Here is a 23,134-nt window from a genome sequence, read left to right as displayed (position 1 = left end):
GATGATGCGTGGCCATCCTCAATGCCTGAGAAAGTTGCTTCGGCATGTGGTGGACCCTCTTACACACACGCCAGTGGCAGAAGGTGAGCTGAGAGACTTCTTTCCACAGCAGCAGGCAGTCACCTCGTGCTCAGGAGTTAGGCACAAGCCAGTTATATATTTTTTTTCCTTTAAAACTACGGAATGGATTTACACCATTTTAACAAAAGTGCGCTTTCCGGACCAAGAACTTTCTCTCTGCCAAATTTTGAGTAATTCCGTTCAGCAGTTTGACCTGTAGCCTTGTCTAAAGTTTCCTATGGAAAATGCATTGAGAAAACATGTTTTGATTTATTTTTTTATTCCCCCGGATCCTAGCCCACCTCAGGGTCTCATTAAAATAAAACACAGGAACCCGCGACCCCAGCGTGAATTGCGACCATTTTTTTATTATAAAAATGCTTTCTTTGGCCCTGGGGGTCCTTCTGAGACCCTCTAAGCATGCCCAGGGGGTCAGGGTGTTTCTACCCTACCCCCTTCTCTTGTTTTTAACCTTTGTTTCTCTGTTTTCTGGTGACTCGCTTCTACTGAGTCACAAGATGGCTGCCAACACTTCCTGGTTTGGAATGTTGACAGCCAATCAAAGTGAAGCTCGTGCACATGATTTAGGCTCCGCCAAGATATCCAAACTTTTATTTTTCTAATTTCTAAGCAACCACTGAACGAATTTACACCATTTAAAAAATGGTTGCTTTCTGATCCAAGCAGTACCTTTTTGCCACATTTGGGGTAATTCCGTTCAGTAGTTTCGGCTGTAGCCTTGCACAAAGTTTCCAATGGAAAATTGATTTTTTGACTCTAATTTTGAGAATTTTTTGAATTTCTCAAAAACTACTGAACGGATTAACACCATTTAAAAAAGGTCGCTGTCTAAACCAAGCTCTACCTTTCTCCCAAATTTGGGGTAATTCCATGCAGTTCGGGCTGTAGCTCATTGCAAAATTTCCTATGGAAATTAATATGGGGAAAATGCGTATTGGGACCCCCCTTTTTTCTCAGCCCCCGCTTGACGAATCACCGCCAAGCTTTAAGGATAGGAGCTGACCTGGATAGACTTTATTTTTAGAGAATTTCGCAAAGATTCATCAAACGATGCCAAAGTTATTAGCAAATCCATAAATGCTTTCCTATACGAATCCCACAGTGGGGCCTATTATATTAGCTATTGGGAGCCTGCTAGAAAATACTTTGAAGTATATTGACAGCTTTTTAAGACCATTCATGAAGAACCTACCTTCTCATTAACAGGACAAATCAGATTTACCAAGATGTACTTTTGACATGAGCTGAGAGGATGCCTTCCTGATAATGACAATAGCTGGGTCTTTTCTCTACTCCAGCATTTAACAGGCTGACGGATTAAGAGCAGACAAGCATTATTTAATGACCACTGAAATTGTTATGTCATAAAACTCTTGACTGATTGGTGGATGAGAAGCAAGATGGCGGACACATGAATGGCCGTTGAAGCAACACATTAAACCCAGCCGCGGTTGGTAGTGGGAGTAGTTGCCGGGCGGTGACGTGGGGAGGGGGAGGGGCAGGGTGTGGGGTAGTAAACTATAGACTAAGGACGTTTACAGGTAGGTAAATATATAAATAAATATTAGGAAATGTGTTGAGTGCACTGCATCACATTTGGGGATGCAGTGTGCGCAACAAAATTCATTTGATTTATTTATATGTTTACTTATCTGTAAACCTCCGTGATCCATAGTTACTACCCCCCACCCAGGCCCTCCCCCTCCCCACATCACCACCAGGCAGCTACTCCCACTACCGACTGCGGCTGATTAAACCATAAATGAGAAACTAAAAGGACTTACCTACAAATGGTCTAGTATGCCCCTTGATGCCCCAAATGTTTCTGGGAGTATTACACTGTATGCCGACGGCTGCCTAGGAGCAGCACTGATAAGAGTGTGTGTTAGCCCTTGAGTGTCTGGCCACAGCGTTCTCTGCTCACTTGGCCTGTGGTTTGTGCCAGATTGCTCCGGTGATGGTGAAGATGGGTCCCAAGGCCGCTGGTACTGTGTTGAAGGTGAAGCCTGCTGCCCCCCCCCCCCTACCTGACTCTGCTGACTTTTTTTAGAGACCCCCCAGGAGGTGCAAGGCCATGGCAGGGTATGAGATTAACACCACTGTCGGCGAAGCCTGAAGCAGCTCAGGAGAAGGGTTGAAGAGGTGGGCATCTATCGGTCATCGCCCGGCCGGCGGCATGGTGCTGAAGCTGCTCTGTGCTCCGGTTGGAAAACTGGGAGAAGAAGATCTGATAAGAAACAAATTGGGGGCAGAGAACCACTGACAGAACCTGTACAGCTACCGGGGACTGGTGAGGACATACCAACTTTGTTGAGAACTGTGAACGGTCCCCCAACTGATGGAGGTATGGAAAAATCACCCTATCAATTGTTACAGGAAAAATCAGACAGGGCTAGTAGAGGGCCCACTATTGATTTCAATTCATGTAAAGAGGATGGGTTCGCGGGGTCTCAGATTGATACTGATACTGTGGCTGGTAGAGGGGGACCTTTATAAACAGAAGGGGAAGAAGTTTTGAGTAGGGCCCTCTCGGGGGGACCTCCAACAATTATATCAAATTCTTTCTCCTTGGATGTAATAAGTCAAATCAACCCTGTAGAAACCCAGACCTAGAAGGAAACTCAGCAACTGGGCTGTTTGACCCAGAAGGGTATGCAAGCAAACCAGGAGGCAGAAATGGATCCCAACAATTGTTTCTCCTCTCTATCGGATGGGGCTGAACAGTCAGTAGATGGATCAGGCTCCTCAATATGGTCAAGTGAGAATGAAAGATATCTAGTTCTCACCAGATAACACCCCCTCCTAACAGCATGAAAGATGGGAAAAAAGCAAGACACCAAATGCTAGGGGCCAAGAGCTTGAAATGGGATCCTTCCCTAACAGATTCTCTAGCTAGTGTCCAAACTGCTCTACTTCAAGGAGCCTCCAAAGGCTAAGACAAAAAAATATTTAAAAATCAGATCTTTTCAATTAAAAAGGATGGGAAGATGCTTATGGGTCCCAATGATTATACGAGGCTTTGAGGCATTTTACCAGGACCTATATAATGAGGGAGACTAGGGGCTATGAGGAACTCCCCAGGGGGAGTAACGGTATGAGGAAGGAAGAAAGCTAGTTCAGGTAGCCAGAGAGGAGTTAGAAGCCGAAATTACATTAGAAGAGGTACAAAATGCTATATGGCATCTTGCCTCGGGAAAAGCTGCTGTCCCGGATAAAATTCAACTGGAGTTCTATAAAATGTTTCAAACAATATTAGCTCCCTTACTATTAGATTTATTTCTAGGGGTATCACCTAGCTGCCTGCCTCTTGAGTCCTGGAAACGTTCGAACATTGCTATCTTCTCTAAAAAGGATAAACCTCTGGTTAGCCCCACGTCCTATTGACCTATCTCCCTGATAAATACAGATGCAAAAATATATCCCTAAATCCTGGCGATTCGCCTAGGGAGGGTCATAGCTTGTCTGGTTACACCATGGCAGCATGGCTTTATACCTGGAAGGGATAAAACTGATCACATTAGACGAGCTATAACATTTGACATCGGCAGAAAAAGTAGCGTCCAGATGGATATGATCCTCCTCAATGCTGAAAAAGCATTTGATCAGGTGGCATGGAAATATTTATGGGGAGTTCAGGTAGCCAAAGGATTCGGTCCCAGGTTGATCATGGCTGTCTAGGCAATGTATATAGAGCCTGGTGCCAGGTTCCAGCTAATGGGCAAAGAATCTAATATTATAACTTTGGCTAGAAGAACAAGGGAGGGATGGCTATGATCTCCTATTCTATTTGCCCTCTATATCGATCCCTTCATTGAGCAGATGCTACATAATGAGGAAATTACCCAAATTCTCTCTAATGGCTATGAGACCAAAGTATTAACATACACTGATGATATCGTTATAATAACATCTAACTCTGAGATGGCTATAAAGGAAATAGAAAACATGGCTGAAATATATGGTCGTAATATATGGTCGTAGCTTAGGATAGCTACTGAATAAAGCAATTACCCAGATAATATGTACACATAGTATCTCCATTCAGGATACTTGGCTGGTGGCCACCGCTACATATCTGGGTATAAAGATTAGTTCAAATGTAAAGACAATCACTCAACTTAATTTTAACACTCTGATTAGCAAGATGTCATCGACTTGAGGCTTATGAATGCTCAACATTTGAGTATTATCGGCAGGATCAACATTCTCAAAGTAGTAATGCTACCTAAGGTATTATATCTGTTTAGATCCCTGCCTATAGAAATAAAAATATCTCTATTTAAGATGTTACACTCCTTGTTCATTCATTTTATTTGTCAGTAAAGCAAGGTTAGAGGATCTTTGAAACTGCTTTATGTACCCCAGGCGTGGGGTGGATGGACTGCCCCTAATCTTATGTTTTATTGTTGGACTGTGCTATTACAGCAGATGAGTACAGTCTTTTTTGACTGAGGCTCCAATAAGGGGTTCAGGGGACCCCAAACTATTTATGAGCTTGCAGACAGAGAAGCAGCAGGGACTACACTACTTCGTCAACTGGAGCCTAGCTATTTTAAGAAGGTTCGATTTCAAATTATAATTAATGTCGGGATAATTTGAGGGAAAATCCGATAGTTTATGAAGGTTGAAAAAGACACTAACTATACACCACTCTGGCGATCTGCATTTTTCTCCTGTATCTTTTATGATGTGATTGGTAGACAATGGGAGCAGCACTGCCTCACTAAGATCGGGGATATCTTCCGATCAGATCAAGTCTGCTACTTTTCTAAATTACAGAGGGATTATGAAATACCAGACAGATTTTATTTTAAGTATGTTCAAGTAAAGGAGTTTTTGAAAAAAAAGGCAGATCGGAAGGATCTTCGAATAAGATCCCCTGGCTTGAGGCAATCGATAACATGGAGTGTAAGATAAAGCATCTATACAGTATACTGTTGGACCAAGTCCCAGATGATATAGAGAAAACTGAATTAAAATGGGCTATTAAACTTTATAATACAAAAGTGGACTTAGATATGTCACTTGAACTGGCCAAAAGAACCCTTCTCTCAGCCAATTTGAAGACACACATTTTAAAACGCCTATTAACTTATATTTCACCCCGGCCAAATCTTTAAGCTGGAATAAAAGGGAGAATGATAGATGTCCTAGGTGTGGAACTGGCCCTGCGAGGTGGTTCATATGTTCTGTGGCTGTAATAAACTACTACCTCTAAAAATGGTTTGGAGGAGCTCTGTGAGAAGATACTCGGCAGGAGGGTCTGACTTACTCCTTCCCTAATGCTACTGGGTCAGGATAACAGCAGTCTGTTAGATTCAAGGCAGACAAGCTTACATTTTATATTGGTTACAGTCACTAGACTGCTCATTGCAACAAGCTGGAAAGCCCCTGGCCCGATTAATTGTGATATACAATCTGGAACAAATTTTATATGATTGTAAGGGGCGACTAGCTTAGAAGTGGGGAAAAGAGATCGAGTTCTCTTCATCAAATTGGTTACACAGGAAATATAATTTGGGAGTCTAACTGTAATCTTCAGCATCATAGTGAAGTCAACAAACTATTAGAAAGAAGGATTATCGTAATTAATTGATATAGCAATTTCTTTACTTATATTAGTGATACAAGTTTTACAGTTTTTCTATAGTAATGTATGAATTTCCAATCTTTTTTATTGTATCAAATTTGCATTATTTAAATATTGTATGTATACACTGTATTTATTCAACATACTCCTCGTGTGATTAAAAAAAACCATTTTTTTTAATGATATTGTTTTGTCATACCGAAATGTTGCTTGAAATGATGCATTTATGCTTAAAAGAGAATATTTATATATTCAACAAGGAGTGGTTTAGACAAAGGAGGGGGGCTTTTATGGGCACCTGTTTCCCTTCCAGCTATTCTAGTTTGTATATGGTCTGATGGGAGGAACAGTTGTTCCATAGCAAAACCATATAGAGCAGTGGTCACATCACATTCTATTGTGGCATTGCTGCATAGATGACCTACTTCTACTGTGGAAAGGTCCAAAGAGTGCAGCAGAAAATTTTGGATCCAAAACATTTTTAACTTTTGATTCACTGCCAATATTATTAACAAGACCTCAGTTATCTTCCTGGACCTGGAGAACACGGTAGTTGATCAAAAACTATGCACTAAAATGCATAGAAAACCGACTGTTGGTAACACCATATTACATACTGACATTTTTCAATCTTTCAGTTTAAAAATAAAATATTTTATATGATGAGCTCTTATGAGCAAATAAGAACAGTACCAGCAACTCACTATAAGTTAAAGAAAGGGAAGAGACACTACAGAGGTTTAGTGACAGAGGTTACAAATCTGTCACACTATAAGAGCAACAGCAAGAGTTAACGACTTGAGGAGAGAAGATATAATGTTCAAGATAGGTAGCTGGAAAAAAACAAGGTCTCAAACTGACTCTAATACAGTCAGATTTATACCAACCTATTCCAGAACAAATTGATCAGAACCATGTTATGTAAATACTGGCCCATTGTAAAAAGTGAGCCAGTGTTAGAGGAGAAATTAACGAACTCACCGGCTATAATCTTTCACATGCCATCCTCCATAAGAAACCAGTTAGTACATAGTGACATGAAAGAGAAACAAGTAGGAAATTGGCATAAACCGGTAGAAGGACTTTTTAAGTGCTTGAAGTGTAAAGCATTTAAACATGACAAGAACAGAAAGTTGATAAGTAGTCCATTATCAGGAACAGAGAAACATATTAAATGCTCCTACAGCTAAAGGGATGCTTTTGTGGTATGCATGCTAGAAAGCCTGTGTCAGAAAATGTATATTTGTAGCACTAAGTTGTGCGTATATAGAAGAATATTGCAACAACTGAGTCTGAGTGATAAGCAGGACAATAGTTATCTGGTGGCAACACACTTTAGAGAGGCACATCAAGGTAACAATGAATTCCTCACTTTTGTGTGATTGCTGGTGTACCTAGCGATATACAAGGAGGTGACAGAGAGAAAAAACTCAGAAGGTTGGAGAGTAGATATATTTTGGAATTTGATTCTCAAGAACCAAATGGGCTTAATATGGATTCGGAGATGGATGTTCATTTACAAATGTACTGGTTATTCAATGCCCACCTGCCCCCCTTCTTGAAAAGATGTTTGGGATGTAATTATTAAATATTTTTTTGTTTTCTGTGCTTTTTTTAGTTGCACCTAGAAGTGTGAATATCAAAGAATGACGGATAATTGTGATATCATAAGATGCTGAATTGTGGGAATGACTATGGACAATAGGGCAAGAGCTGTTGAGCCAGAAACGAGTCTTTTTGTGCCCGAAATAAATCTGAATTGAGAACCTTGGATTGGCGTGGCATGTTGCTTGCTTGACAGTGTAAGCATGATGGTGTATATACATATATATATATATATATATATATATGTATATATATATATATATATATATATATATATATATATATATATATATATATATATATATATATATATATATATATATATATATATATATATATATATATATAGATATATAGATATTCACTGAAAAAAACCATAGGTTTCACAGTTAGATGGACATTTCACTCGTACAAAATCATAGAAATTCCCCTGTTATAGTTAGTTCAGCTAACTATAACTCGCGATCCACTGCTGATGACGTCACATATTACATCACTCACGACATGGTCAGTGACATCACTCATGACATCACGGATGACATCTCAAATGACATCACTGATGACATCATACAGTGAATGTGTGTGTTTCTGAAAAATAAATATTTTTTATATATGTATATCTTAAGGTCGATGCAAGAATAAATGGGTAAATAAGTGTCTAAATGGATGGGGTCTTTTGTAAAATTGATTGTATAACTGACTTATTAAGTGTATCTTAGTGAATACATGTATTAGCGAGTAATGTTTAAATATTTAAATATGTGTATCAGTGTCTCACTTTGTGTATAAGTGGCTGCAGGGGTTGGTGAGTAGCTACATGAGTGTGTATATGGGGTATTAGTTGATTTTTTGAGTATCAGTATGAGTGTCTGTATCGTTCGGTGGGGGATATTACTTAGCGCATAGATGCATGAATAAATGACTCACTGCTTGTATGTATTTTGAAGACAGCATGTGTGCAGGACTATATGAGTGGATGAGTGTGTGTATGGGTGTATTAGTGAGTGAATGACTGTCTCAATGGTGTCTTTATGAGTAAGTACATATGTTTTAAACTAGTATATGTGAGTATTGATGTATATAAGTGAGAATATATGAGAGTGAGATTGAAAGAGTTCCTTTATAAATAAGTATGTCTTTCTTCAATTGATTGTTTAAGAGAGTAAGGATGTGTACGTTTCTGTAGAAGTAAGTATAGTGGTGTGTGTATAGCTGTATATGCAAGTAAATGGATGTTTGATAGTTTATTTGCATGTGTGAGTATGTGTGTGAGTAACTCTATGTATGAGTGTAGGTGTGTAACAGGATGTATAGGTGTATGAGTACATATGATTAATAAGTACATGTATGAGTGACTATGTAGAACTGTTGGTCATTGAGTGGATGTGTATGTAGATTTTGGAATTACTGAATAGGTTGTTCTAACTGGTATTGGTATCTCCATTGTTTTGAAAATTTTAGTTTCTATTTTTCAATGTATTGTATTGTATTGTAATTGCTTTTATTTAGCGCTTACTACCCCTGATGAGGCGTCGAAGCGCTTTTTCGGCGATTCGCACGCTACTCCGGGACCTATAGAGGATTAGTGTTGAATTAGTATAGTGAAACATGCAAGTACATTTTAAGTGGTGGATAGGTTAGTCAGATATTTGGATTTGGAATGATAGCAGAAGGATAGAGGAGGAATGAAGGTTTGTATTTATATAGCGCTTGTTGCCCCTGATAGGGTGTTGAAGCACACTACTCCGGAAAACCCATAAAGGATTAGTGGTGAATTAGTATGGTGAAATATGAAAGTAAAATTAGTGGTGGATATTAGTCAGTTATTTTGAGTGAGAAGTATAGCTGAGGGATAAAAGGGGAAGAAAGATTTGCATTCATATAACCCCTGATGGTTGTTCAAGCGCTTTTCTTGCGAGTAGCCCTCCACTCTGGAACCCATAAAGGATTAGTGGTGAATTAGTATAGTTGAATATGAGAAGTGAACATGTTAGTCTGTGAATTGTGATTGAAAAGGATAGTGGAGGGATAAAAGAGTGAAGGATTTTTTTGTTTTTAGGTCTTAGCAGTAGGAGGAGGCTTTTGGATGGGTAAAAAGGAGTTTTGGAGGGGAGGAGTCAGAGGGAAGAGTTTAGAAAGGTTTGTTTTGGGAGACAGGTATAGTAGAAAGAGGTGTCAGATGATACAAGGAGGGGTAGAGTAGGAGAGAGTCTAGAAAGGGTTATTTTGGGGATAATAGTAGTGGTATGGGGTTCGGGATAAATGAGAGTGGATGTAGAGGATATATTGATAGATGTATAGAATGAGAAATAGGGTAGTGCATTGGAAATGCTAAATTTTAAGAAAGATGGTGTGGGCTGGGTATTGCTAAAAGGAAAAATGGGCAGCATTTCTAGTCCTGGTCCTGGCCAGTCTTGAACAGACTCAAACAGGCATCTGCCCTTGTCCTCTCCGCCCTTAACAGGCTCAAACAGGCAGCTGCCCTTGTCCTCTCCACCCAGGAGAGAGACAGAGGGGGTACACTAGGGCCACTGATGTCTATTGTTTTGCCACCCGAGATCTTCCAGTCACCCACCGGTTTGGTAAGGTAGTGATTTCTACTCCTAACACTCGTCACCATCCAACTGTAGACTCATTGTGTAAGGTAGGCTCCTTGACAGGATCTCAATTGATAATCGTAGGCACTGAATAGTCCTGGACATGTGCAGGGACCCTGTAGCAGTTCTTTCAAAGTCACATTTTACAGTATCTTCACTTTCCATTAGAAAGACAAAGGGTACAAGAGACAACAATTTAAAATGTTGCAGCCTTAAGACAGGCTATATTGCCAATTCCATTAATTAACTTTAAAAGATGGAAGAAAATGACACCGCCTTTAAAAGTCCATAAAAAAGTAAAAGCGACTGTTTAAAATGTCTTTGTATACTCTTTACTTTCTTTTAAAGGGAATGATAGAGAAGGATAAGTCAATGTAACAGTATAGGCTGCAGCATTGAAATAATGTATTCTTTCATGCAACTAACCCATTACATTCTGATTGGCTTGCTGGCACAAACATTTATGTTGCAGCTGCTACTGCCTAACAGTGCACTGAGCACCTTTTGGGGAAAATAAAAGAAAATGGACATAAAGTGGCATGGTGAACCTACCTTAACACCTAGGCTTGTGTGGGTTAACTCCCCAAACCGCTTGCCTCGTAGCATAATAAAAAACATATGTTATCCTGAATTTATGATTCTATGTTCAATCTGTGAATTCTGGACCTTTCCTTTGTCTTGCAGACCCCTTGGGCATCAGGATTCACTAATCCAGCATAAAATTTGCAAATTCTGTAAAACACAGGAAGAAAAGGAATAATGTATTTAGAGTGCTAATGATGTGCTTGGCCAACTGCTGCACATGTGGATTGGCCGCACATGATGGGGTTTTGCTGGGTAGTCCAGTCTTTGGTCAACACTCCACAGCATGTAGCCAAAGATATTAGGTACAGGCTCTGGTCAGGTGCAGCCAGCTCCCTTTGCACATGGCAGAAGATTGTGGGCTGTGAGTGTTGGCCACCCGCAGAGTTGATTGCAGAGTCCATGGCCATGTGCAGTGGGGGTTGCCCATCAATGGTGTGTTAGGCGCAGCAGTCAAAATCCATGCCTACAGCCAACCTCACTCAACACGGTTGGAGGTTAGGCCCTGTGGGACGTCAACCCTGTGCCAACCCCTGCAGTGCTTGCCGACTTCAGAGAGTGGGACACTTTGGATGGCCAGAGGCCATATCCTATGGCAAAACCCACACCCCAGGGTTGAAGGCTGTGTCCTGATGGCTGCTGCATGCCCATAATGAGTTGGATGAAGTAGTGGGTCAGGCGCCTCCGGATACACTAGTGGTCTGAATGACAGGGCAAAAGGTTCCCTCATCCAGCGGTGTTTCATGTTTTTTTCTTCTTTGGATTAGCTGAGTCTGTGTTAATTCTGGAGTTAATGGTAAGGCTATATCTTCAATTAACCATTCGATTCTCACCAGACAACTTTTTGTAAAGGTAGTGTCTCAAAAACTACCCCTCCGAGTTTCACCAAATGCAGCAAAATCAAATTTCTGAGATAATTTCTAGTTTCATACCATGTTTGTTATAATTATTTTAAGTGTTTTTTGCTGTATCAGGAGAGCAAAGATTCCTTCAATAGTTAAAAGAGAAAGCACACTTTTATTTAACCCTGTATTTTTTACCCAAACTCATCTGCCCGAAGCTTGACATGCCGATACTTAGCCATTAATTGTATTTGATGGGAAAATTGCAAGCAAATTTGTCAAATATTTTTCTATTTTTAAACAAAGCATGAATTGCTTTTTTATTGGAAAATCAGATCTGATTATGACTACAGAGTCACTATTGCCAGCTCTGTAAAATATATATTTAGATTTGCTAGTGTGAAGACATACCACTGGGAATACTGTTCCTCTGGTTGTCCATCTCCAAAAATCAAAACTCACAATACATTCAACTAACTCCTGCCCATCAGGTAATTGGACAATCAATATATTGGTTCCATGAGCAAGATAAGTCTTTTTTACTTGTGCCTCTGTGAATAAGCAGCCATAATTTTGGCCTTCCAAATGAACTTGCCTCATCTACCCTTCATAGTCTTATCAACTTAGGACACAAAATGCCTTCATCTTGAATAATTATTTTCTAGTGAAACATGACCCAATCTGTAGGGGTCAGCATTCAATAATCGTTGCGTGGATTGAAGAGGCAGAAAGAGGAGAGCAAAGACAAAGCTACAAAAATAACCTGGCCTTGTATTGTGCTGAAAGTCAACAGCGGGTGTGGGACGTCAAAAAGTCTATTCATGAGCAAAATCAAATAAGGCACTTTTTTTCTTAATCATTGCAGATCTGCATTTGGACCATGTAAATGTTTTACACCAGAAAGCATTTATCATAAGTGTGTAATAGCCTACCTACCTTCCTGCAAGGAACCCTTCCACATCAAACATGAGCTATTCTTCTATTATGAGAGGAGGTCTGCCACTCTTTCACAATGATGATGTCATCAGTGATGTCATTTGAGATGTCATCAGTGATGTTATGAGTGATGTCACTTACCATGTCATGAGTCATGTAATATGTGACGTCATCAGCAGTGGATTGTGGGCGCGCGAGTTATAGTTAGCTGAACTAACTATAGCAGCGGAATTTCTATGGTTTTGTACGAGTGAAATGTCCAGTTAACTATAACATGTGTGAAACCTATGGTTTTTTCGGTGAATTTCTAAGGTTTTTTAAATGCTAATTCCTAACTATAACGTGCCTAAAACCTATGGTTTTTTTAGTGAATTTCATAGGTTTTGTAAATGCCAACTTTTAAATGTCTTATTTATTATATTTATTTCTTTTTATACTAATTTACTACATTTTTGTAATAATTATTTTTAGTTATTTTATTTTTTAACTTATATTACATATTTGTAATGTAAAATAATAAAAAAACAACATTCAAAAATGATTTTTTTAATTTGATTTTTTTTTCAATTTATTATATATTTTTCTTTTTGCATCTTTTTTGTGGTAAATGTACGGTACGCATACTGTGCTCGCACCATCCTTTGTATCTGTAATAGTACTGTACGCGTACATGCTCATACGTTATGAATACGTTCCGCGTCGGATCGGCTGTTCCGCGTGACGTCATGTACGTTTGTACGGCGCATCGTACGTGTACTCCACAAAAGTTTCTTAATGTTTAAAAAGATATATCTATGTATTTAATGTAAATATTAAGGCAGGACATTATCTGAGATAATCATGAAAATATTTTTTGTTTTTACTTTTAATATTACTTTTAAAGTAATTATGCAAATCGCCGCGGTATGATGTCCGTTCGCACACCGTAAGCGTACCGAACATGCACGCCATGTGTCTTCAAAACAAGAGATTTAATTGGTTCATAATACTTCCTATTCCAACTGTTGAAAGATCTCACCCATTTTAATCATTCTTCTTTGACTTTCACAAAAGAACCATCTCTTTTCTGGAGCTCCTGTGTTTTGGAAGAGAACTCTAATATGGTTGCAATTCAAGAAGATTCTTCTGAACACTCTTCAGAAGAGGAATTTGTGGCTGAGGAGGCACAGCCACAACGGAAAGAAGCTTTAACTTTGAAATTTTTCACATTTCCAGATGGAGAGAAGGTGAATGCTACACTTCAACAGCACCATCCACAGCACCATCCAGTCCACACCCGGACATCCGTCCCGATTTTGGAGACTTGATATTCCTTAGTAAATTTTGCAAAGAGAAATTGCGCTATGGGGAGCAATCATTTGATTTGATTTTCAGGCGGAAACAGGAGCAATGTTGTTCCTGCAGCTAAATGCTTTTTGTTTATTTGTTCCTGTTGGAACCTTTTTTGTTTGCACAGTTCTTTTTTTTCCTTTAAAAAAAAAAAACCCAAAAAATGTAAAAACTGTTCAAAAAAATAAAACATAAATAAAAACTACCAAAATGAAAAAAAAAAAGTTCTTTTAAGAACTAACTTCACTGGTCGAAAAAAGAGCTACATTTGTATAATAGTGTTTAAAAGTTTTTTGGAATGAATCTGTAGTGCATAAATGAATGAAAGAATACATTAGTAGTGTATGATGAATTTGAAAGTGCAGAACTATAAAAAAGTACTACAGCATAAATCCATAAGGTGTTTACTTACAGTATACTAAAGTACTTCCAAAGCATTTGAATGTAACATATGTACATATATATGTTACAAGTCTAAGCATGAGTGGAAAATCCGTTCCGCTCGCGGATTTCGCGGATTTTTGGTAAATTCGCAATCCGCGAAATTCACGAATTTCCCCCAAAATCCGCAAACGGAACGGATTGGGTCAAAAGTTCAAGCTGACTTTTGTAACTCTTTTAGAATGGCGCCGGCAAGCTGCCAGAGCCATTCTAAAATAGTTACAAAAGTCAGCTTCAACAGGAAGCTCTAATAAATAATAATAGATAAAGTAAAGCAGGTGCTGCTCAAATTCAGTTACACAATTATTAATCCTCGAACACTCGCGAACACGCAAAGCGCCTCGCGAACACCCCCGAACACGCAAAAACAAAAAAATCCGCAAATTCGCGAATTTTGCAGATTGACAATTCGCAAATCTGCAAATTCGCGATATGCCAATTCGCAAAATTCGCCCATGCTTTATGGTTCCCTTTGCACTGCTGGTGAAACTGCCTGGGTGAATTTGCAAGTGCTGGGGGCAGATTTACAACCCCCTTGCTCCTCTTTTACGCCGCCATTGCGTCACTTTTGTGATGCGTGTCGGCGCAAAAGATGTGCCATGGTGCGGGGTAGTTACAACGTGGCGCATCTGGGAGATGCATCACGTTGTTAAGCCCTGTGCCAGAAGGAGGCGTTCCTGCACAGGGGGGGAGGGCGTCCCGGCTTAGTAACGCCTCCTAAAAGTGGATGAGTGAAATCTACAAAATTTCGCTCAGTCACTTTTGGGCCCTGCTGCGTCAAAATCCTGCGCCTACTTGAAGCAGGTGTAAGGATTGACACAGCATTGTGAGCATAGGGCCCCCGGAGCATTGCTGGAGCTGCGTTGTTCTTGTGACGCAACTCCAGCAATGTGCCGCCTTTGCCCCATGGCGCGCTGCATTGTAAATGCAGCGCATCCATGGTGGTGGTGGCATGGCGCACAATAACTGGCATATATACCTGGGGATGCGCCAGTTATTGTAAATCTGCCCCTTAGCGTTTTAATGCAGTGAATGGATTACTACACACTGATGAATGAGTCACTACAACAGTGCAACAGCAGTGACAGAGTGCTTGGTGAAAGTGTAAGGATACAGACTGGGGAATGGAAGGTGTGAAACACAAGTAAGCAGGTGGATACAACAAGACTGCATACATAGTGCATAGAGGTTTGAGGCAGCGCATGTCCTAAGGCGTACTTTCCTGCATCAGTACTTAGGTACTGAGTGAATGATTACAGATCTGCAAGGAGAGTGGCTGACTGAATTTATAAGTGCTTCACTTTTAGCACAGTGAATGGATAAGCACATACTGCTGAAAGGGTTCCTACAATACTGAAACAGCAGTGACAGAGTGTTTGCTGGAAGTGTAAGGATACAGGCTGTGGAGTTGAAGGTTTAAAAGACAAGTTTGGAGGTGGATAGAAGACTGCATGCATAGTGTATAGGGGTTTGAAGCAGTCCATTCCCTAAGGCCTACTTTGCTGCATGAGTACTTGGGTACTGACTGAATGATTACAGTTCTGCAAGCAGTGTGCCTGACTGAATTTATAAGTACTTCGGTTTTAGCAGAGTGCATAGATAAGCACATACTACTGAATGTCTCACTACAATATTCAAACAGTAGTGGCAGAGTGTTTGGTGGAAGTGTAAGGATGCAGACTGTGGATTTGATGGTTTAAAAGACAAGTTTGCAGGTGCATAGAACACTGCATCCATAGTGTGTAGGGGTTTGAAGCAGTCCATTCCCTGAGGCCTACTTTCCTGCATGAGTACTTGGGTACTGCCTGGATGATTACAGTTCTGCAAGGAGAGTGCCAGACTGAATGTATAACGGCTTAAGTTATAGCACAGTGCATACATAAGCACATACTGCTGAATGGCTCACTACAATACTGAAACAACAGTGACAGAGAGTTTGGTGGAAGTGAAAGGATACAGACTGGGGAATTGAAGGTATAAAAGACAAGTTTGCAGGTGCATAGAAGACTGCATGCATAGTCTATAGGGGTTTGAAGCAGTCCATGCCCTAAGGCCTACTTTGCTGCATGAGTACTTGGGTACTGTCTGGATGATTACAGTTCTGCAAGGAGAGTGCCAGACTGAATTTTAATGGCTTAAGTTATAGCACAGTGCATACATAAGCCCATCTGCTGAATGGCTCACTACAATACTGAAACATCAGTGACAGAGTGTTTGGTGGAAGTGAAAGGATACAGACTGGGGAATTGATGGTTTAAAAGACAAGTTTGCAGGTGTATTGAACACTACATGCATAGTGTATAGGGGTTTGAAGCAGTCCATTCTCTAAGGCCTACTTTGCTGCATGAGTACTTGGGTACTGTCTGGATGATTACAGTTCTGCAAAGAGAGTGTCAGACTGAATTTATAACCGCTTAAGTTATGGCACAGAGCATACATAAGCACATACTGCTGAATGGGTCACTACAATACTGAAACAGCAGTGGCAGAGTGTTTGCTGGAAGTGTAAGGATACAGACTGTGGAATTGATGGTTTAAAAGACAAGGTTTCAGGTGCATAGAAGACTGCATGCATAGTCTATAGGGGTTTGAAGCAGTCCATGCCCTAAGGCCTACTTTGCTGCATGAGTACTTGGGTACTGAATGAATGATTACAGTTCTGCAAGCAGTGTGCCTGACTGAATTTATAAGTACTTCAGTTTTAGCAGAGTGCATAGATAAGCACATACTACTGAATGTCTCAGTACAATATTGAAACGGTAGTGGCAGAGTGTTTGGTGGAAGTGTAAGGATGCAGACTGTGGAATTTATGGTTTAAAAGACAAGTTTGCAGGTGCATAGAACACTGCATGCATAGTGTACAGGGGTTTCAAGCAGTCCATGCCCTAAGTCCTACTTTGCTGCAAGAGTACTTGGGTACTGACTGAATGATTACAGTTCTGCAAAGAGAGTGCCTGATTGCATTTATAAGTGCTTCGGTTTTAGCACAGTGAATAGATAAGGACATACAGCTGAATGGCTCACTACAATACTGAAACAGTAGTGGCAGAGTGTTTGGTGGAAGTGTAAGGATATAGACTTGGGAATTGAAGGTATAAAAGACAAGTTTGCAGGTGCATAGAAGACTGCATGCATAGTCTATAGAGGTTTGAAGCAGTCCATGCCCTAAGGCCTACTTTGCTGCATGAGTACTTAGGTACTGACTGGATGATTACAGTTCTGCAAGGAGAGTGCGAGACTGAATTTATAACAGCTTCAGTTTTAGTAGAGTGCTTAGATAAGCACATACTGCTGAATGGCTCACTACAATACTGAAACAGCAGTGACAGAGTCTTTGCTGGAAGTGTAAGGATATAGACTCGGGAATTGAAGGTATAAAAGACAAGTTTGCAGGTGCACAGAAGACTGCATGCATAGTCTATAGGGGTTTGAAGCAGTCCATACCCTAAGGCCTACTTTGCTGCATGAGTACTTAGGTACTGAATGGATGATTACAGTTCTGCAAGGAGAGTGCCAGACTCAATTTATATGTACTTCAGTTTTAGCAGAGTGCATACATAAGCACATACTGCTGAATGGATCACTACAATACTAAAATAGCAGTGACAGATTGTTTGCTGGAAGTGTAAGGATACAGACTGGGGAATTGAAGGTAGAAAAGACAAGTTTGCAGGTGCATAGAAGACTGTATGCATAGTCTATAGGGGTTTGAAGCAGTCCATACCATAAGGCCTACTTTGCTGCATGAGTACTTAAGTACTGACAGGATGATTACAGTTCCGCAAGGAGAGTGCCTGGCTGAATTTAAAGGGCTAATATAACTGCACACATTCCAGAAATATAAATACTGCATTTTACTGTACAACCATGAGTCATTTTGCAAATACAAAGGCAAAAAGTAGTTTCTAATTCAATCAAAACTTGAAAAAGGATAGATTTTTAAGCATGTATGTGTCTTCAAACACAAAAAATACAACAATGCTTCACTCAGAATGATTCCTAAATGCACACAGACGTACAGTGTGATTCTAGACAAAAATATTAGACCTTGCATTTTATCGAAACACATTTACTAGTCTTGAAACGGTAAAGTGACTAAACACAATCTATATATATGACTGCTGCATTTTACTATACAATCCTGATTCATGTTGCAAATACATAAGCAATTTACTGCATTATTGGTGCCAACATTACATCAAAGAAGTGACAATACAATGACAATGAGGCACAAGGGGGTTGTAAATCTGCCCAGAGTGTATGTAGCAGTGTATATATGCTGACTGGGAAATTGTAGATTTGAAACACAAGTCTGATTCTAGACAAGCAACCCTATAAATTACTCTTGAAGAGCTAATATGACTGCACACATTCCAGAAATATAAATACTGCATTTTACTATACAACCATGAGTCATTTTGCAAATACAAAAGCAATAACTAGTTTCTAATTCTATCAAAACTTGAAAAAAGAATAGACTTTTAAGCACTTGTGTCTGCTAACATACAAAAATGCTTCACTCAGAATAATTCCTAAATGCACACAGACGCACACTGTGATTCTAGACAAAAAATATTAGACCTTGCATTTTATCAAAACACATTTGCTAGTCTAGAAACGGTAAAGTGACTAAACACATTCTATATATGTGACTGCTTCATTTTACTGTACAATCCTGATTCATTTTGCAAATATATAAGCAATTTATTGCATTATTGGCGCCAACATTACATCAAAACAGTGACACAATAGAACAGCAAAGAGGCACAAGGGGCTTGTAAATCTGCCCCAGAGTGTATGCAGCAGTGCATATATTCTGACTGGGAAATTGTAGATTTAAAACATACGTCTGATTCTAGAAAAGCAACACTATTAATTACTCTTGAAGAGCTAATATGACTGCACACATTCTAGAACATAAATACTGCATTTTACTGTACAACCATGATTAGTTTTGCAAATACAAAAACAATAACTAGTTTGTAATTCTATCAAAACTTCAAAAAAGGATAGATATTTAAGCACTTATGTGTCTACAAACACAAAACTTACAAAAATGCTTCACTCAGAATAATTCCTAAATACACACAGACGCACAGTCTAATTCTAGACAAAAAATATAAAACCTTGCATTTTACCAAAACACATTTACTAATCTAAAAACGGTAAAGTGACTGCAAATATTCCATGTACATACGTACTACATTTCAGTGCACAACCCTGACTCATTTTGCAAATATATAAGCAATTTGCTGCATTATTTGTGCCAACATTGCATCAAAAAAGTGACGCAATGGCAGAACAAAGACGCACAAGAGGCTTGTAAATCTGCCCAGGAGAGTTTGCAGTAGTGTATGTATACTGATTGGAAAATTGTAGATTTGAAACACAAGTCTAATTCTAAACAAGCAACACTTTTAACTAATCTGGGAACTGAAAAAGTGACTGCACACATTTTACATTTTTTAGTACTGCACTTTACTGCACAAAGCTGACTCACCAAACACATTAACTTACCAAATGGTTTTATCACAATGGTTATGCAAATGCAGACAAAGTGAGAATGAGATTCTAAACACATTACTCTTACTAAAAAAAATGCACCACATATGTTCCCTTACAAGTTATCAACTCACCTTTCAAATTGATTTATGGATTAAAAAGAATATCAGGCACACAGCAGATATTCTTATACAGAATCTCTCTACTTCAGTGTTCTTTGCAAAACCAGAAAATGGCACACTTTCCCCCTCAATTTACACATATATTATGTTAATAACAAATTCAATTGCTTCGCACATTAATTCAAAACCAAACACACATCTCTATTGGCTGAACATTTGAACCCTTTCCAACTGACATAACTTGGAACCCTACCCCCAATTTGTTTTGTGCTGTTACCATACTAACAGATCATGCAAAACTCAACTGACCACAGAGGTCAAAAGTTCAGCACACTGTAAAACACTACTCCGCAAAAAGTCTAGACTCTGCATAGGTATTTACTTATAAGTACCAATAAATAGAAAGGCTCTTGTTAGAACCAACCAACATCTAGGGCCAGATGTAGGTAGCCCTTTACCGATCGGAATCGGCCGAAAATACCGATTTTCGGCCGTTTCCGATCGGTAAAGGGCTATTGAGATGTAGGGGCACATTTTCGGTAATTTTACCGAATCGGTATCATTACCGAATCGGTAAATTTACCGATTCGGTAATATGTACCGAATCGGTAAAATAATTACCGATTCGGTAATATTTACCGATTCGGTAAAATTACCGAAAATGCAATGTAGGTAGGCAATGTACCTCCTGCACATGGCTTACAGAATCGGTATTTTACCATGGAAAACAAATCCATGGTAAAATACTGATTCCGGTGTGCATGCACATGTGTGCATGCACACCTATGCCATGTGACAGGCAGACCTGCCCTTAGGGCAGGTATGCCTGCCACATGGCACCCACGCCTGTTTAGGGGATGCCAGGGGGTGTCAAAGTGACACCCCCTGCACCCTTGTGAAATTCGGTATTTACCGATTCGGTAAACACCGAATCGGTAAAGCCTATTGATTCCTATGGGCTTTGAAGCCCATAGGAATCAATAGGCTTTACCGATTCGGTATTTACCGAATCGGTAAATACCGAATTTTACCGATTCTGTAAAAGGGAACATCTGGATATTGAAAATATATATATATATACAACCAAAAGTCTCTTTTGCTCCACAGCTCTCCCTCATCATGCGCAGGAACACCAAGCACGGACCAATTTTCACGGTGAAAATATATAATTTCACGCTAGTCCATCTCATAACGTTTCGGCACCACGGTGCCTTGCTCACATGACTATACATATGCCCATTATATCTGTAGCACCTTGCAACATCAATTGTATATATGTCCCAAATTTTCGCTCCGTTTTTTTAATATTTATGGAGTGATAGACTTTTGTAGTAAATTGCATGTATCCATTTATATTAATATTTCTACTTAGATAATTGCCAAAGTCTGTTTTCTATATCCTTTGTAAAAGAAGGGAGGAGCTGATGCTAATTGATAACAGTATATATGCACTGTGGTTGTCACGACATGCCATGTGATCAAGTCCGGGCTAACCAGACGAAACGCGTCATGTCTGTCGGATGGGAAAATAAAGCACCCTAGTTTTGAAAACTTGCCGTGTGGTCCGTGTCCTGGTTGTTATCCGTCTTCACGGTGGAAATTGGGAACTGTTTGGCATATATATATATATATATATATATATATATATATATATATATATTACCTACTGGCGGTATATATAGTTAGGACCTAGTTACCATAGGAAATCCCCAACATTCTATTGGGGATAACTTTGGCGATGATTGAGAAATCTGTGTGTAATTTTCCTTAAAATTGCTTCGCTCCGCTCCGCTCCTTCCCTGAAAGTTTCGGGGGGGTTCGTCAAGTGGGGGCCGAGAAAAAAGGATTACACCAAACTTGGCAAAATGGTAGGGCCGGGTATGCAGATGTGCCTTTGCTATGTTTGGTGAAAATCCCTCCAGTAGTTCTCAAGAAAATTGAATTTGAAATTTTTCAAATGGCATTTTCTATGGGACCTTTAGATACGGCTACAGCCCGAATGACTGAACGGAATTACACCAAACTTGGCAAAATGGTAGGGACAGGTATGCAGTAGTGCCTTTTCTATATTTGATGAAAATCCCTCCAGTAGTTGTTGAGAAAATTGAATTTGAGCAAATTATATATCTATATGCGCTCACCGTACGCGCACCGTATGCGTACAGTACGCGTACCGTACGCGTACGTGCGCGTACCCTTACGTGCACGAGCGAGTTTCTGATTGGCTGGCAGTGGACTGTCAACATTCCAAACTGTCCAAACCAGGAAGTGTTGGCCACCATCTTGTTTTTCAGGAGAACTGAGGCACAAGAGAGCCCAAAACAAGAGTGGAAAACAAGAAAGGGGGGCAGGGTAGAGACCCCCCAAGCCTCTAGCCCTTCTCAGGGGGTCCCAAAAGGACCCCCAAGGCAAAAAAAAAAACATCGCGGGGTGCGCGCACCGTACGCGTACGGTACGTGTACCGTGCGCGTACCCTGAGATTTTAAAAATAAATTATTTTTTTTGCACTTCGTGGTCCTTCTGGGACCCCCTGAGAAGGGCTAGGGGGTCAGGGGGTCATAACCCTGCCTCCTTTTCACGTTTTCCACTCTTGTTTTGTGCTCTCTTGTGCCTCACTTCTCCTGAGCAACAATATGGCTCCTCAGGTGTTCCCAGAAGGATAATTACGTTATCCGCTAATAGAATTAGCACTTACAAAACCTTTGAAATTTATTGAAAAAAAATATAGGTTTCACGCCTGATATAGTTAGGAATTACCATTTAAAAAGCCTTGCAAATTCACTGAAAAAACCATAGGTTTCAAGCCTTATATAGTTAGGAATTAGCATTTAAAAAACCTTGCAAATTCACTTAAAAAACCATAGGTTTCAGGCCTTATATAGTTAGGAATTAGCATTTAAAAAACCTTGCAAATTCACTTAAAAAACCATAGGTTTCAGGCCTTATATAGTTAGGAATTAGCATTTTCAAAACCTTGTAAATTCACTTAAAAATCCATAGGTTTCAGGCCTTATATAGTTAGGAATTAGCATTTAAAAAAACATTGAAATTGCTCCTATATTAGTTAGTTGTACTAACTATATTTCGCGCACCTGCAATCCACTGCTGATGATGTCACATATTACATCATTCATGACATGGTCAGTGACATCACTGATGACATCACTGATGACATCTCAAATGACATCACTGATGACATCACTGATGACATCTCATTTGACATCACTGATCACATCACTAATGATTTCATCCAGTGACTGTGTGTTTCTGTAAAGTTTAAATATGTTTTACAAATTGAAGAATGAGTGGATGTATAAGTGTCTGGCGGAAGGATGTAGTAGGTGCGTGACTGTCTGACATTCTCAATCAATCAATCAATCATCGGCATTTGTATAGTGCGCTACTCACCCAGAGGGTCTCAAGGCGCTGGTGGGGAGGGGTCCGTTCCTGCTCGAAGAGCCAAGTCTTGAGGAGCTTTCTGAAGGAGAGATGATCCTGGGTCAGCCG

The sequence above is a fragment of the Lissotriton vulgaris genome, chromosome 6 (genome assembly GCF_964263255.1).
Source record: "Lissotriton vulgaris chromosome 6, aLisVul1.2, whole genome shotgun sequence".
Lineage (NCBI taxonomy): Eukaryota > Metazoa > Chordata > Amphibia > Caudata > Salamandridae > Lissotriton > Lissotriton vulgaris.
This window is presented reverse-complemented; position numbering follows the sequence as displayed.